Here is a 9,357-nt window from a genome sequence, read left to right as displayed (position 1 = left end):
AAGAAAAGTAAGTGTAGCTAGGGGTGAGAGGTGCCTTTTGGGGGAGGACTTGGTGGTCTTGTCTTCTCCAAGAGGCTTACCCATTGCTTGCTCTTCTAAGTTTGAAAAAAATTGGTCAAATCAACATAGTTTTCACAACCCATCTCTTGCCAGAAGTCCCAGAAGACGCAAGCAAGCACGTTAGCTCTTCAGTTAACAGAGGTAACGTGTTTGTTAAGGTAGCACATGGACAGCTTTAAATTCGGTAAAAATTGGACAAAACTCATCCATCAATTCAATTCCTGGAAAAAAAAGTACCTTAACACAGGATATTTCCTTGTGTGCCTCTTTCAAACAAGGGATGCATGTTCCCAGAGCCTCTGGATATACTGAAAGTCGTGGGCAGTATTAGCAACATAGTCTGCCAGCAGTTTGTACTTAGGTTGTTTTTGCTTCTCACTGCTGTGTTTTTATTTTAATTTTTCCCAGAAAAGATTGCTCTTTAAGTAGTATTTTAAAATAGGAAGAAAAAATATATTCTTTTTTTTGCCCAAATGTATTTCTCTCCATGGCTTTCTGTTGCTTTGTAACCCGAACTGTGGACATGCCTTTCATACAGTGTTTTAGTATAGATCAGGTGTTGGAACTTGTAGGTCACCATTCATGAAAGTAAATTTCAGTGAGGGTTTTGGGTTATAAAATAGCTGAAACAAACACTAGTCATATAATGAATTATAGGTACTTGTTGTAACAGATGCACAGTTACTGGTCGAAGTATTTTGTTGTGGACAGAATGTAGATGCAGAAAACTGACAGAGTTTTGGTGGAGATGTGTCATCCAGTGAACAGTGATCACTAAGTACAAAAATGCTGCCAAAAAGCCGCCAAGAAAAAAACACTTGCTTCATGATCCTAAGTTTTCCCAAGACAGCAGAGCAAATTAACTTTCCACAGTTGAAAAAGGGAGTTTCTGCTCCCATCTCTTCTACTCTCCCCCTGTGGCTGCCTTCTGTTATCTCTGGTTTTCATCACTGTTGGATCAACTGCTTTAAATCACTAAAATAGCAGAAAATTGATTTCTAGAATGGTGGAAGAACTCTGCCAGTTTAGTGAGCTGAATCGGCTGGTGGAAAGGATTTGTTGAGTTGCAGAGCCAGAACAAAGGGCGGGAAACAGAACTGACTTAGGAAGTAGGGAGACAAGGAAGAGCAGAAGGAAGGACAAGTTTGAATTTGGAAAGCAGTGGAATGGGAATGTCCTTTCAGCGACAGTGAACAGTTAGGCCTGCTCGGCTGCAGGACAGTTTGCAGCTCTAAGAGAAAAGAAGAAAACAAAAAAACCCCAAACAGATTCTATAACACATTTCCAACTTCCAAGAGTCCAAACTTCAGCTACCTATTTCATTCAAAAGGAATGACATTGTTTTTTAAACAATTTGACAAATAGGATGCTATTTGTCCCTGTGTGAGGTCTTGAGATTTTTGTGAAGCTTTACTAAAAAGTGGAAAATCTCTAAAAGTCACTGAATTTGCTTTTAACACCTTGCTCACAAAGGCACTGAAAATAATGAGAGTTTTCAAGAACTTGCTCATTGCTGTAAACATTGTTCCATGTCATATTATTTGCATGCCAACTATATTAAATTGAGGAATGTAAATGATATTCCCCTTAGGGTTTTTTAGAAATCAGAATGTATATGACAGCAAGCAATATTTAACTGTGTGAAAGCAGTAGAAACCAAAAAGCTACATGGAAGCAGTATGATAAGAGCATATTGCTTTCTGCTGAGCAGGGAACATACTGCTGTTGAGAAAAGATGGTGCAATTTTCCTGCTTTTCTGCTTTTACACAGGATAATGTTCTTATCTGGAAAAAAAAAAATAGATGTATCCTGTGATTGTAAATCTACCAGAGATTATTCACAGTGAAAGAAAGATCATGTTTTTTCTTTATCCTCTCCTCCTTCCCCTGACATCCATTCACAGTGGAGTCTCTTTAAAGTGACTTTCACTGTCTCATCCTTTCGTAATGGAGGATTTTGCTGTATGCCTTTGAGAGAGATGTGTATTATCAAGATTTTCTGAAGGTTCACTTACCAGATTGTCACAGCTGACAGTTGCGATGATGTTTGTGTGGTAAATTTGCTGCCTTTACCAGAAGCAATCCTTCCTTCCTATTCTGCCTCCCCCTCATTTTATTTCTCTCTCAGGAGCTGCAGAAGAGAGAGTGAAAATGGAAATGCTTGGTCATCATACTCTCAGGTTATGTTTAAAAATAAAAATCAACAGGGAAACAAAAATGTTGAGAATCAAGTCTTCATCAACTGTGCAGTGTGCTGATACAGTATCCCAATTAAATTATTCAGAGACTTAGCTGTGCAGCACGATAGGAAGAGGAGATTTAGAAAAGGCCTGTAATGAAAATTAAGCAACCATAGAAAAGGGGGGTGGGAATCAATAAGACATTATTTCCTTTACTCCTCTGTAAAATAAGTTTCTGTCTGGCAAAGTGATTGTGTGAACACAGAGGAACAACCATCCCATGCAGCCTTTTCTGAAACTGATGTTAATGTTGAACAGGAACTGATGTTAATGTTGCCCAGCAAACCTAAAAACCTCATTTTCTCCTACCTCTCCCAACCTGTAGCTGTTTATTCAGGCACATTAAATAGAAGGTCTTCCCCAACTACCAAATTGTAAGTTTTAACGTTATGAGTTTAAAGTGTGTTTTCTTCCTTAGAACCACCATCCTGATTTCATAGTATCCTATACCAAATCGCTGTACGCTTGCAGAGGTAGGTATGACTATACAGGAAGAGTGAAGGTAACGAAGAAGCAAGTCCATCAATTCTGATGAGAAATAACATTGTTTCAGCTGCTGATTCTTAGCAAAAGTTTTAACTTGCAAAAAGACTGCCAATGGCTTAACGATGCTGCGTATCTAAGGACAAAGTATGACGACATCTCTTTAGCAAAATAAGGTCATTTCCTAATACAGGCATGATCTGCATCTCTCCCTTAGCTGCCCTGGGGTGATGCCAAAGTGCAGACCCTGAAGGGAGTCATTGTGTAGCTGCGAGCTAGCTACACCGTGCTGCCCCAGGAGGGACCAACAGGGAAAGACAGCTGGTTAGCCATCGCAGGAATGGAATCTCGGCTTCTCTCACGTTCTGTGCCTTTTGCTTTGTGCTTTGTTCTGTACCCCTCTGCTTGTTCCTAACGTAGGGCTCCTTGTTGGCTGGCTGTCTTCACGTAAAACTTTTGCCTTGAGTTAGCACTGTATGCTAGCATATGTATGGCCAGCTTCTCTCTCTGCATGTATTGTCAGTGGCCAAATACTATAAAATTGGCTAAACTTAGAAGGCTTTTTTTCACCACAAGTCTATGGAAATGAATTGTTATAGTTCAATTACGTTTGAAAGATCCATTTTGGGTTGTTAGAGAAATTCTGCCTCTAAGGCATAACTGGCTTCTTAGCAATGTTGACCTTGTTGTTGAAACCAAAATCGTAAAGGTCACAGTGCTCAATACATACTAGGAATACACTGTGCAGAAAGCATCTCTTTGAAAAAGCAGCAATGAAGAAGCAGAAGACCTAGAATTTCCAACAAGATGTTTTCTTGTCTTTGCCTGTAGTTTATTAAAAAGCACAAAACTGAACTTCTAAAGAGAAAGAGAAGTCTGGTTTGTCATTATTTTTTGATCCAAATTTGTGTGCAATTAATATTCAGAAAGCATTTGTGAAGATGGCAATGATTTTTGAAAGTGTGCTCTTTGTAGTATGAACATTGTAGTGTTCATCTGAAACAATCTGAAAGTGAATTACTGATTATTTTCTTGTTTACGATGCTCAAGTTACTCGGTAGAAGAAATAAAAATACATTGTGTGACTTTGCAATTTGTGCTGTCAACTATTCATCTAATGGACAACATCAACAGAATTAATAAAATGCGCCACTTACTTCTAAGTTTATTTTATACCTGCCACACTAAATTTTTAAGAATGTGCAGGGCTAACTAATTTTATGAAGCAGAGTGTTGTGGCCTGCTGCAAAAGACATAAAGATTGTTTAATTTCCCACACACAATATTTTATTTCTTTAAATTTGTTACTGTTCTGTAGCAGATGCAGCAGAGCACCTTAAACATATGTTTAATTACACCCTTAAATTTGCTTGGCATCAATGGGATTTATCACCTGGCTGATGATTAAAAATATGTGCTTGCTATACATTTATAGAAGATAACTGTACAGGATCTGATCAGCCACGAGCTGTGTGCCCTTATTTTCCATTGGGAGACCAGGTATATTCCCCCTCAAGTCACACTGAGCTCTTTCAGGGCCACACAGTATGATTGTTCCCTTGGTCTGAGCAGGATCATTTCTTCAGGGAGAGAAATGTCTTGATTATTCTTTTAATGCAGTACTGTTTATTCAGAAAATCAGAAAAATTAATAATTCGTATTTGTTATGTTAGAGGCAGGCAGCAGCAGGTACTTCCTTGTGCATTATTTGCAGCTCTGCTCCTTTAGTCAGTTCTTTATATTAGGGAGCTGAGTGACTCCTTCTCATAGAGCTGGTTTGCTTTATACTGGCTTTTTGGTTGTCAGGTGGTACAGCTCCTTGGATAGGTTACCAGAAACCAAGGAAGGATGTGTGTTTGTGATATGATAACTACTTTCATGCATGTTGTCCCACGGTATCTGTGAACAAGTTTGTATTTGCTCTGTCTTCAGTAGGTATCTTCCATTTATTGTAAGAGTGTTTATAGAGATGCTTACTGCAGAGTAGCTGAAAAAAAAATGTAAACCTGTACTCAGGCTACCTTGCAATAATTAATGTACAAGGATTGCTAAACTATCACCTAACTGCCCTGTTGTGAGGTCTGAGAATCATCTACAGGACTTGATTTTAAATTGGTCACTTCCCTCTGGCCCAGTCCTTGGGTGGTATTTGCAAAACTACTTACAAAATTTTTTAAAGGGGCTGATATTTAAAAATTCGGAGTCCTCCTTTGACGACACTTTTTAGCTGCCATCTAAGTAAGCATTGCAGAGTGCTTAGCTCAGAAAGAAATATTCTAGTTATGTGAGTATTGTATTAAATATATTTGGTTTAGCTTTTCATCATCTCAGTGGCTTAATGACTCCCATTCTATCCTGCCTCAGTGCAAGAGAGAGTGCTTGTTTTGTTAACATTTCTCTCTGCAGTTTGCTATTCATTAAAAAGCAAAAAGCTTTGGAACAGGTTTTATTTGTTTACATGTACTGATGTGATTGTCTCCATTTTCCCCTTTAAAAGTCTAGTCATTGAATATCTATGATCTACAAAGTTCAGAAATACATGTATGCAGACACCTATACTTTAAATAACTGGATTAGAAATTGATATGATATGTTGAATATTGTGATATGTTGTTTTATATGTTGGAGGAACACATTTTTCCTATGTTGGAGGAGCGTTCTTTTTCATGTTTTTCTCTCTATGAATTGTAAATAATATTTCTGGTAAGGATGCTGTCCTTTGCAGCAAAACTGCCCATTAAAAATCATCCTTGTTCTCCAAACTGCTAAACAGATGACTTCAGTTAGTATAATCAAGTTACAAATGTAACATTAACTTGTACTCTGCTCTCTAAGAATTGCTAGAAAAATGTAGCCCAAATAGACAAAAATTGTCAATATGGAGAATTGCCTTAAAATAGCCAAAATAGCCACACAGTGTCTTAGGATGCTTAAAAGGAAAATTAAATGAATGTGATGAGAGGGGAAATACTGACAATAAGAGTTCTTTCATGAAAGCAAATCTTAAAGAAATAATATATTTAGTAAGCAGAATTACAGAGGTTCTTTAGAGTGGAAGGAGGCCTAGGTCTCTTATTCAGCTCTTGAAGAAATCTATCCTGTTTTATTAAGAGATGGTATGTGCAAAACTGTAAGCAGAACTGCACCCAAAGTGCCTGGAAGGTGTATTATCCTGGCACATTTTTAACATATAATGCACCATTTTAAAAGTAAGATGGGGGGGAATCAAGTCATGAGTGAAGAAAATCAGATCTCAGCACCAGGTATTTGTAGCTGTGTCATGGTCCTTTGCCCAAGTGGCTAAAAATAAACACTGTACACACTTCATATGCATCTCTCCCTTTAAGGTGTGGGAGGACAGAAAAATCTACACAGGAACAGATGCTCTGCTCGTCCCTTTCACAGCACCCTCCCAGGTTCTTATTCCTGCCCTTGGCTCAAAGAAGCTATGCACTCAAGTCAAAGGCTGTTTAATTCTTAATTAATATGGTGGGAGAAGAGCAGGTGTATGATGTAGCTGAGGATAAACTGGTGTTTTGAAAGAAAAGTTTATTTTACCTGCACTTAAAAGTATGTGATTTGGGGGTTCATATGGAAAAAAATATATAAATAAGCACAGAATATTTTATGGATTTCTTTACTCTCAATAAAAGAATAAATCTTGTACCTCATGGATAATGAACATGATTTCTTATTACTTTGGTAAGAATATTACCAATGTGAAGAAAAAGGGTCAAATCTTACTTCAGGGAAATATGATGTGTGTTATGAAACTGATTCACAGCAAGAATACCTGAGTGAGTAAAAATATCAAAGAAAATACAGATTCTTGTTTTATTCTACATGGCAAATCTGCTAAGAAATTCAGATTTCTTTGTCAAAAACGTATTTATTGATAGTTGTCCAGCAGTCTGTTTCTCACTGGGGGTTGCTGGGTTTGGTTTATTTTTTTTGTTGTTGGTGGTTTTTTTCTCCAAATTCTTTGCAAAATGTCAATTTAGCATCTGCCTTTAAGTTGATGATTTATGGTGAAAACTTGCTGCCACTAGACTGTAGGAATACGGCAAAAGTATTTTAGCTAGGTACTCTGAAGGCCTTTGATGTTTGTTAATGCGATGTTCTGTGTTTTGGAAAGAGATTAACAGTGGTGCTTTTGAAAAATTTGCCTGGTTCACCTCCCATTACATTCAGGTGGCATCTGAAATCTCTGATTGCTTTATTTTGCCCTTGGACATTCAAAATATTGGTCAGGAATGTGAAAGGCTTGTTGCATGGCTACAGGGATTCAGTGGCGGTGAGGTACATCGTGGAGATGGTTGTTCTCTTGACTGCAACTAAATCAAGTGAAACCTCTCTTAAGGCAGGGGTATTGCAGCAGTGCAAAACAAGCATGAAATGATAGTCAAGCACAGAGATTTTCTGCAGGGTGTTTCCTCTTATTCATTGCCTCAGCATGTGAGGAGCACAGAAGCTGGGTATGGTGCCAACAGAATGTCCACGTGACAGCAGACAGGGAATGAGGAAGTACCACTGTCCTGCCTCCTCTGCTAAGCAAAGGCAGATCTCTCTCTAATTACATAGTCTGATTTCAGATATGTTACAGATTCCCAAAACATATGTTAAAATCTGCAAGTTGTAACCATTATAACTTAAAAAAAAAATCATTTTGTGTTTTCCAATTATGGTAAAAACAGAGTCTGCTAATTTGACTTTAGCAATGTTTTGCTTGCTTTATGGGGACAAATATGCATATTCAGCTATGTTATTGTTATGTGGTTATATTCAATAACAAAGATCTGTGCAGAAGGCCCCACTTTTTTTTTTAAATCTCCACTTTCAATATTTTCTGGTATGCTCTTTCTTTTAATCCACAGTGTCTTTCCCAGCCTTTTTTTCTCTCACACTTATAATTAATCTATAAAACATGAATGCCTCTCATCTGCCATTAGGGTCCTGGAGCTTCTCGTGTTTTCTCTGCTTTGTGATAAAGCTCTTCCTTAGTCAAAAAGTCTCTCCTCAAATCCTTTTTAAAAAGATTTATGTTGATCTTTGTGCTGGTCTTCCCTTCACACTGATATCAGGATAGATTCTACTGTCCAAGCAAATGCTCCCATTCCCACCCCTAGAGCCCTGCCCTTCCTCAACTCAGAAGTGGTGCTAACTTAACCTGACGGTGAAGCGTTCAGCCAGATACATGGTAGACTTCCTGATACAGTGTTCTCTGCGCAGTGTCTGTTAGTAAGAGTGACTTGCAGTAACAAATCTGCAGCGTGGAACAGAGCCAGAGAAACTGTGAAGAACGAAAGATGTCCAGGCTAGCTATGCAAATTGGATCATACAGGGGAAAGATTGGAATGTGCAAGAAATCAAGATAGACTGTTCTTAAAAAGAAAAAAAAAAAGTGCAGAACCATTGTCAACTGTTCCATCAATCGTTTCCTACTGTTGTAACTGCATTTCTTCCCTTCTCAGGTATGTCTTAGAAACTGTGTGATGATGATACCTGTCATCTGCATCTACTAAATTAGGGAGATGTTTCTTCCAAATTGGTAAGATGTGATGCCATTCTCATAATAGAGTTGTCACTAAGCTTCAGAGTCATGATGGTGACTCGCAGGGCTAAGCGTTCCAGCAAAGCTGTCAAAGCATGTCAAGGATTATCATAGACTTTGATATGTATGAAAAAATTAGAATCTGTTCCATGGAAATTCTGCATTCCAGAAAGGCAAATCAGTACAGAGTCACTGAGGAGAAAGAGCATGGTGATCCATGGGATTAGAAGTGTACAGGGTGAGATTAGGAGCCTAATTGAACTACATAGTGAAGTATGGTGGAGAAATAATTGATCTAACCACCACTAAGCTATTTCCAGAAGTGAGTGCAGCCACAACAGTTTGGCATTGACTATGTGTTGAGAAAGACTGACTGCCATGGTGACAGGGCACATGGGCTTGAAAGGAATGTGCTAAAATATCTATACAGCTCTGAGAAGCATGGGCAGTGGGTATAGAGTGTCCAGAGAGTGCTGTGCTGGTTGGTGTGGTGTCCTAATCAGCTTGAGCCTCTTCACATTGCGTACTGTGCTATGGACGTGCTGTAAAAGAGCTTGATTTGATTAGTCAGGCAAAATGAGTATTAACTGAGATATGATTTTTCTCTGAATGTACCACCCAAGAGGTAAAGCTCTCTTTAAACCAAGGGACGGTGTTTAGTAGAGGAGCATAAATCATTTACTAGGAATACATTGAGCCAAAAAGGATTTTCTGCCAGGGCAGAGATTCTTGGAGACTGCCATCTTATTGAGAAGCTATAGAAGGGGATTTGGCCAGTTTCTGAAAGAGATTAAGTGGTATGACTGCGAGCGTAAGAGTGGATCATTTGCAGTGATTCAGGAGTTCCCTTCTAGTCCTGTGTTCCTATGTCTCACACTTCTGTTCAAATGGTGAAGTGAACAATAAACTCCACTATTGAATTACCTGGGAAGAGCACAGTCCTCCTTATAATATTGGGGAGTAATAATCTGCTCTTATCTTTGCATGTATATTTCAACTACTATGTGTATATATATATTTCAG

The sequence above is a fragment of the Gallinula chloropus genome (assembly GCF_964237585.1).
Source record: "Gallinula chloropus genome assembly, chromosome: 2".
NCBI classification, from domain to species: Eukaryota; Metazoa; Chordata; class Aves; order Gruiformes; family Rallidae; genus Gallinula; species Gallinula chloropus.
This window is presented reverse-complemented; position numbering follows the sequence as displayed.